Source organism: Micromesistius poutassou, assembly GCF_964030765.1.
Source record: "Micromesistius poutassou genome assembly, chromosome: 2".
NCBI lineage: Eukaryota > Metazoa > Chordata > Actinopteri > Gadiformes > Gadidae > Micromesistius > Micromesistius poutassou.
The window spans coordinates 17,358,466-17,367,193 of NC_140272.1; positions in this window are offsets into that span (position 1 = coordinate 17,358,466).

Below are 8,728 nucleotides of genomic sequence, written 5' to 3' on the forward strand. Positions count from 1 at the left end.
AAGAAGAAAGGCATGAGAAAAAGAGAAGAGTGAGAGGACAAGCTGAGGGTGGATCGTCTTCTAACCTTCCCCTAGGTGCTCCCACCGCTACTACTGTCACAATCTGGATCCTCAGTGGCCAGTACAACCAGCATTATGCACGACAAACACTGGCATGGACCAGCACCCGTAACTCTGCTATCACCAGCCTTCACCAACACAAAGACATTCAGTGGACCTGGAGTAACAGCTCTGCACTACTTGATGTGAATGAAACGTTAATTCTGCCATGTCTATGGTTGGTTTGGGTTTGGGTTGCATGCTTCAAATGTGCTCGATATGGTGTGCTTTGATTTCTTTTGCAAAATATAGGGGAATTAAAGTAAGCATTTGTTTGTATTCATGTGTATTCATTGTATTCATAAGACCAAGTTGGTCTATTTCTTAGGCCATAAAGAGACTTATTAAATAACTAATAAAAAAGCTTGTTAAGCTGTGTTTACAGAAATCAGTTGAATTCACGGCGCTTACAAACAATTACATACTTTAAGTGATGGGCTATGATTTTCCAAACACATCTGGGGGATGTGGTTGCTTTTAATCCCAATGGGTCCTGCAATGGAACTCAGCACACCAGTTATTAGACAACATTGCTATAGAAAACCAGTATGTTTGCTTAGACTGGCTCCTGCTGTGTGTAGTCATATAATCCTGGAGAGAAGCCATTACATTATATATATATACGTATATAATATTATAATGTCCAGTTATCATCAATAAAATATCCAGTTATCATCAATATAATGTCCAGTTATCATCTATATAATCTCCAGTTATCATCATTATAATGTCCAGTTATCATCTTATATAATATCCAGTTATCATCAATATAATATCCAGTTGTCATCAATATAATCTCCAGTTGTCATCAATATAATCTCCAGTTGTCATCTATATAATATTCAGTTATCATCAATATAATATCCATTAAGAAACAATATATTTTGTAAACATTCTCTACGGGTCATCTGAGGATGCGAGCAAAGTTATAGTTATCATCTTCCCGAACATTCCAGTGGTTCCCCCAATATTAGTCATGAGTACTCATACCCAGGCGTGGGTTTTTGATGAAATGCCAAAGAGGCACATGGACGTTCAACAAACATTTAAATTCACAAGAAACCCTTTGGTCAATGTTTTGCAATGTTTTGCAAGTCACTTGTCTGACACACACACGCGCACACACACACACACACACACACGCACGCACGCATGCACGCACGCACGCACGCACGCACGCACGCATGCACACACACACACACACACACACACACACACAGACACACACACCAATCTGCATCAAAGCATTTGTGGTTGCTTACATTAGCGTACGAGTGTGTGGGTGTGTGGTTGGCTGCCTGAAGCAGAAGATACGTATAATTACAATATAATAAATATTTAATCTTATTTAAATTGAATTTCAGCACTTCTGATTAAGTCAACCCTGAGTCCTGCAGTGGCTAGAGACCACCTCTTCCACCTCAGAGCAGCACAGTTCACCCATTGGATACAGCAGGTCCTGAGGTGGCCAGAGACCTCCTCTATCATCTCCATCTACCTCAAAGCAGCACAGTCAACCCCTGGCTGCAGCAGGTCCAGGCCTGCCTGGCACAAGCAATAATGATATACATTGACATAACTATTGAAATGAAAAAAAACTCATTCAACAGACAATCGTGCATGGTAGGCCCCTGTGCTGATCCTCAGCATGGATTACCACGGCCATCAAGAGAAAAATAAAATAATAAATAATCACAGCTAAGAGACATGTCGTTTCCATTGATGTAGGTCAAATACACTGATATGCACGAAATTGGCATAATGTTGATAAATGTTGGTAAGATGCAGTCAGATTCAAGTTATACGCTAAAATATGCAGTAAAATGCAAATAATATGTGGTACAATTCAGGTAAGATATGCTCAATTACCAGTAAATAGTATAAAGCAATGTGTTTTTGTGTGTGCCTGTCAATTTACGATCATTCAATAAAAACAAAAATCACACATTAAAGATGCTTTTGAATCCAGTATCAATAATGTTTGAACGTGTATCAATGAACTATTGATAGTGGATCTTTACGTAGGTCATGATCAGTATTTCAGGTTACGTTAGAGCAGAGAGAGATAACAAATGAGAAAGAGAGAAAAGGGGGGGGGAGACTGGGGAGAGAGAGAGAGAGAGAGAGAGAGAGAGAGAGAGAGAGAGAGAGAGAGAGAGAGAGAGAGAGAGAGAGAGAGAGAGAGAGAGAGAGAGAGAGAGAGAGAGAGAATGGCTTTTGCCCCAGGCATCTTGTCTCATGAACCATAAATTGAGAACTCTTAGCATGCCGAGTTGTTTTGTCATGTACTCAATTCACACCCACACACACACACACACACACACACACACACACACACCACACACACACACACACACACACACACACACACACACACACACACACAAACCCACACATATACAAGGCAAAGTCAGCTATTGTGTGGCTATGCCGAGTCATTATGCATCAAAAATGTTGACAAGAGGGTCAAGGTTCACCGCAGTATAATAGCTTTTTACGGACCTTGCGTAATGTCAATGGAAATTAACATACAGGTCACATACAGGATAAATATACTCATTGCTGGTGTCGCTGACTAAATGATGGCCAAGAGCTGCGTTACATTTGCTGAAATGCAGCCGGGCCGCTGGAGCACATTTTTATTTAAACCATTTAGATCCAATCTACTTGTACTCTGGCACGACGTCAATGGGGATTGATTTGTGGGAGCGTGTCACCCACAGTGGCCAATCTTATGGCATGTCAATCATATGGTATGATTTAGCCCTGTGGACACCACCTCGCAGCAGCTAGTTCATTCTATGGAGAAATGCTCAGCGACCGATGACATTCATTTAACGTTACATCAATAACATTTATTTAAATATTTAAATATTTGAAAGGTGGTCTACATTTGTTATTTGTCGTTTTCAGGACGTCTTTTTCGATTTGTGGGTTTGATCAAATGAATCAACCTGCGCTTGTTTTGTTTACTCCACATGGAAAAAGCAGAGAAAAAGTCACCCATGCTCATAAGGGCAGCAGCAACAAAGGGACAAAGCACTGCACTCTCCTATCAGCAATGTGCTGGAGCAAGAAACAGAACATGGTTACCCTCCCTGACCCCAGAGATCCCTGCTCAGGTACCTCTCCTTTGTTCCCCCCCAACACACACACACACACACACACACACACACACACACACACACACACACACACACACACACACACACCGCACACACACAGCCATTCTACTGCTGTCATTACACAGAGGAATTGTTCATAGCTCTCTCTCTCTCTACATCTCTCGCTCTCTCTCAATTGATATCCTCTCTCAACACCTCTCTCTCTCTCTCTCTCAATATATATCCTCTCTCTATATATATTCCCCTCTTTTGCATCTCCCTTTCAATATATACTGTATATCACTTTATCGCTCTCTCTCAATATATATATATCCCTCTTTTGCTGAACATATATATCCCTCTCTCCCTGGTTCTGGGTATCTCATTCTCTATTTCTGGTTTGCTTGCAGCTCTTTCAGGATTCTCTCCATTTCCATCCATCATTGGAATTTTCCCTCCTTGCTCGCGTCCTTATTTTTCTTTTTTCGGTCAGTCTAATTCCCCCATCCGTCTGCAGCTCTTTTGCTCTCCCAATTCTCATCCATCCATCCATCCTACTTTGCTTCCCTTTCCTTACCCATAATTCTTTGTGCCTGTATAGTTACCTGGGTGGTCGTGATAAGCCTCAATGCACTTTAAATCTCACACACACACACACACACACGAGTGCAAGGACACACACACCCCCACACACACACAAACACTCCTGAATGCATTCAGGCGTGTGTTCATCCACCAACACAGCAAAAGGAACAATCACATGCAGTGAAACAGACAGGTTGACCTACAGACATGCATGCATGCATGCATGTATGCATGCATGCATGCACATACTATATACTGTACATGCTCTTGTATGCACACACTACAGGCAGGAGGTCTCAAGAAGACAGACACTTGGTGCACACTAGCATCAGTACAGAGCTATCGGCCATACTGTAGTTTCTGCTGCCCCCTGCTGAAATGAACTGAATAAATTGTGCAGTCTCACACCTGGGACACGGACCGTCACAGATAACATTTAGTCTGCAAGCCAAGTAATCTTTTCATTTTAATTGCAGCACCTGAAAACAAGACCTCTCGAGACATTCCCAATAATGCAGTTGAAGATACACCAAAACGTGTTTGCTAGACAGTACCTCTCCTCGTGAATTTCACTGTGCAACGACCGGAGGAATTTGTTTCTATAAGGTGGAAAAAGAGACGTGCAGTGCAATGACTTCTCTGTTAATCTCTGATGAGGATCCCTTACTGTCGGCTGTGTCGTACGTCGCCAAACAACACATGGATGCTATTTGTCTTTTATATTGTTCGGCTGTATCATATCAGCTGTTCCTGCTTCCTGTGCATCATTCCTGCTCCTTAATCTGCCTGTCACTCCCCCTCTAGCTCTTTCTCCCTCGCTCCCTCGCTCTCTCTCTCTCTCTCTCTCTCTCTCTCTCTCTCTCTCTCTCTCTCTCTCTCTCTCTCTCTCCATCTATTACTCTCTCGCTCTGCCTCAGTCATGATGATGGCCCTGTCTGCTGCCTCTGGGTGCTTATCAGCCATGCTAGATGTCATTTGCATTCCATTAGAGTGAAGAGCCAACCGCACACACGCACGCATGCGCGCGCACACACACACACACACACACACACACACACACACACACACTTGAGTGCACACACATGCATACACAGTCTATCACTGCTCTTCCTCTCTCTCTCTCTTTCAATCACACACACACATGCACACATACACACACACACACCTGCACACAAATGCATGTGCACACACACACACACACACACACACACACACACACACACACACACGTATATGCACGCACATACGTGTGCACACACATTCTCTGCACACACACAGCATATGTATTGGGTCTGTTGTAGTTTGAGTGAGGGATGCGACAGATTCCAATTATACAGGAAAATATGACGTGACGTTCTGCAATGAATAGAGTTAAATGCCATGAGAGCATTATTATTATTATGTGTACACTATATTCCCTATTTACCATACTACATACTACAGTATATCTAATAAATACATATTCGACGAATTAACAGTTTTTTAATAGTCAACTGAATATCTTCAAGAGGGACTTTACTGTGCCTTGTTTTCTCCAGCACCCTATCAGAAGATCAGCCTTCAAATCTAGGTTGCTGGGGTCTTTAGGCTAGGATGGGGTTCGGGCGTGGAGCGTGGCTGTCTTCCTATCTTAGCTATGTCCTGGAGCCCTGGCTGATAACACTGTGTGTGTGTGTGTGTGTGTGTGTGTGTGTGTGTGTGTGTGTACACACGTGTGTGTGTTTGTCTGTGTGTATGTGTGTGTGTGTGTATGTGTATATGTGCGTGTGCGTGTGTGTGTGTGTGTGTGTGTGTGTGTGTGTGTGTGTGCGTGTGTGTGTGTGTGTGTGTGTGTACTAATCAGTTATGCCCCCTTAATGGCCTCGGGAAAGAGCCATGCCTTTCCTGATCTTTCTCTGTTGGACTTGCTTATATTCTTAGCCCAATCTTAGCGGCTTTGTTTATCTTTCTTCCTCATCGGCTGCAAGAATGATATCACTCACTGTGCCTTTGGTTTTCTGTTTGTATCAATCCATGTTTTCTTCGTACACTATCTTTTTCGAGGGTTTTCTCAATGCTTGCGATGATAATAATAAGCGACATGCGTCTGCGTTATCTCTTTTCGTAGCATTGACTTTAAATGCCGTGACTTTTCCATCACAGCGTCGACAGTCGCCACCTCGGCCCCGTTCTGACGTCCATGTCAACAGCACCTCCAAATACCACTGAATGTTTGCTGGTGGGGCATGGAGGAGTTCATGCGAAGCCTGGTGCGGAGCATCAAGACACGTGGCGCGACTAGAGCTCTCAGTGTAGGTGAGATGTTCTCTGGGATGGCTGTGTAACAGCCTGGATGGTATGGTTTAGGTGTGACGTGATGACGAAGCCTGTTTATGTACACCTCCTCGTGCACCTATACAGACGTAAAAGGTTTTTGGTGGCCTTTGTCTATGGGTACAAGCTCTCCAGTCTTTCCGTTTCCTGGAGGTCGGCACTCCTGGATCAATTATGTCCTCCATGTCCTTCATGGTACCCCATTACTCCACAGTCTACAGCCAGTCTTGACTTATGATATCTTTGTTTGCTGGGGACGGGCATCTTCAGGGACCTCAGGATATGATTATTATTATTAACGATTCTGTGAATAATGTTATTCGGTATGCGATATTCCGTTTGTGAGAGTTTGTATTGAGTGTGGTTTAAGGTATGGGTTTGATGTTGGTGTTTGGGTTCTAAAGGTCTACCATCGTTTATAAATGAGCGTCGAACAGAACAAAACATGACAACAGTTTGCCCATTGGTAAATCCCAAATCCCAAAACTCACATTAATCGATTTTTTGCACAGAACAGGTGAGGGTGGTCATTTGGTCACCTGAAAGCAGTGGGAAGACGTTCCCCTTCATCCTTGTGACCAAGGATTTAAATGCAATGGTATATGTATATAACTATATAATGTAGTCGCAACAATAGACTCTGTGCGATATACTTTGCTACAATATCCCGAATTGTTCCGAAGAAAAAGCACAGGTTAATGGACGGTCTTCATGTCTTCATGGGACTCCAACGTCACGCAAGAGGAGAAACAGGGTCTCATCATCTCATCATCAACTGGATCGTGTCAACCTTCAAGGCGGAGAACCTACAGCTGACTACTGAAGCGTGCAGAACAGAATGACGCACACAGAGACACAGGCACACAAACACATTAGACACACATACTGACACACACACACACACACACTGACAGGCATAATCATAGATACTCATGCATGCACAGATGTACATATATGTATGTACGTGCACACATAGACTCCCAGCGTGTGTGTGGGTGCAGAGGTCTGTGTGCAGACACACACTGTGGTGAGGGCGACTCGGTAAATGTCTCTCGGTGACAGGCCCTCTGAATCTTAATGACGTGAATGATTTAATAATTCATTCAAATAATAAAATAAGGCATAGAGTGAGTCATTACACCTCACACAGAGTTTAGAGTCTGGAAATATGACAGCAGGGCAAGCAGACAGGCTGACAAAACAAACGGACAGAGAAAAAGACAGACAGACTGAAAGAAATGTTAGACACATTGATTGTTTTTTCTTTTACATTTATTTTTTAAAACGAGTAAGCAGACTGTGTGTTCTGTGAATTTCAGAACACGTGTGACAGTATAGAATAGTCAAACAATGTATCTCTTTTTATTATATTTATCTAACAGCAGAGCTTTTGAGCTGTATATCAAAATAAGAAAAATAAAATACATCAATGTGGTCAATGTTAAACAGGTAATACTGACTTAAGGTAAGGTGATCACACTTGAGGGAACCAATCACGACAGGTTTCAGAGGGTTTTCGACAGGGGGGCGGGGCTTCTTTCTAGAAAAATACACTTCCATAAAACTCCCTCATCGCTTCACTTGCTTCGTCAGCCACTTCCTCTGCTCATCTTTGCTTCATTTGCTTCAACTTCCTACTCGCCCCCTCCGGAAAAAACTGTAAACAGAGAAACGTTCTTTGGCTCCCTCTCCCACATTCTGCTCTGATTTCATTTTTTTGTGAGAAGGCAAGAAAGAGAGAATGAACGCACAAGAGAGAGGACGAACACATGAAGTGAGCAAGGAAGAAATGACAGAGGACCGTCGCAGAACACGGATGAGACCAGCTCATTGGCTCCTGCTCACTGCAGAGTTCAGCCTCCCCGCACCCCCTGAAATAGGTCTCGGGAATCGAAACATCTAATCTCTGCCACCGCTGGTTTATTTCCTCTGAAATGTTCGCCGTGGGTGACACAACACGCTCCGAATCCCCCGCCTGCTGCTTCCGAAGCATTGACGGTCCACGTAATCGTCGCTGATCAAAAAAAGTGTGGGGCAAAACCCAGAGCTATTTGCTCACAGTTACATTACGATGTCACCGTTTCTGCCTTGAATGGAACATGAGTATGAGTATGAGAGTATGATGACAAAACGACTCACAGAAGAAGATGAAACAGACTAGACAAAAGGGGGGTGAGAAGGTTGAGAGGGACGGGGGAAAAGGGAATGAACACGAAGGACACGGCCCAGGAGATGCGCGTTTATGAAAGGCATCATGGTGAAGGATGTCTTATCTCTTTCTCTTCACTTGTGGAAATAAAAAAGGCAGGGAGCTGGGGGGGGGGGGTACATATCTGTCTGTCTGTCACTGTGCGTTAGGCTCAACGTAATTACTGTGAAAGGGAACCGAAGACTTATAGGAAGGCGGTGTGTGTGTGTGTGGGGGGGGGGGGGGGGAGGAGAGAGAGAGTGAGAGAGAGAGATAGAGAGAGAGAGAGAGAGAGAGAGAGGAGAGAGAGAGAGAGAGGAGAGAGAGAGAGAGAGAGAGAGAGAGGAGGGGTGTTTTAGACTCAACCTGCGAGTCAAACACGGCTCCATGAGGCCTTTCACTCTGAAACCGAGTGGGGAGGAATCAAAAGCGTTTTAAA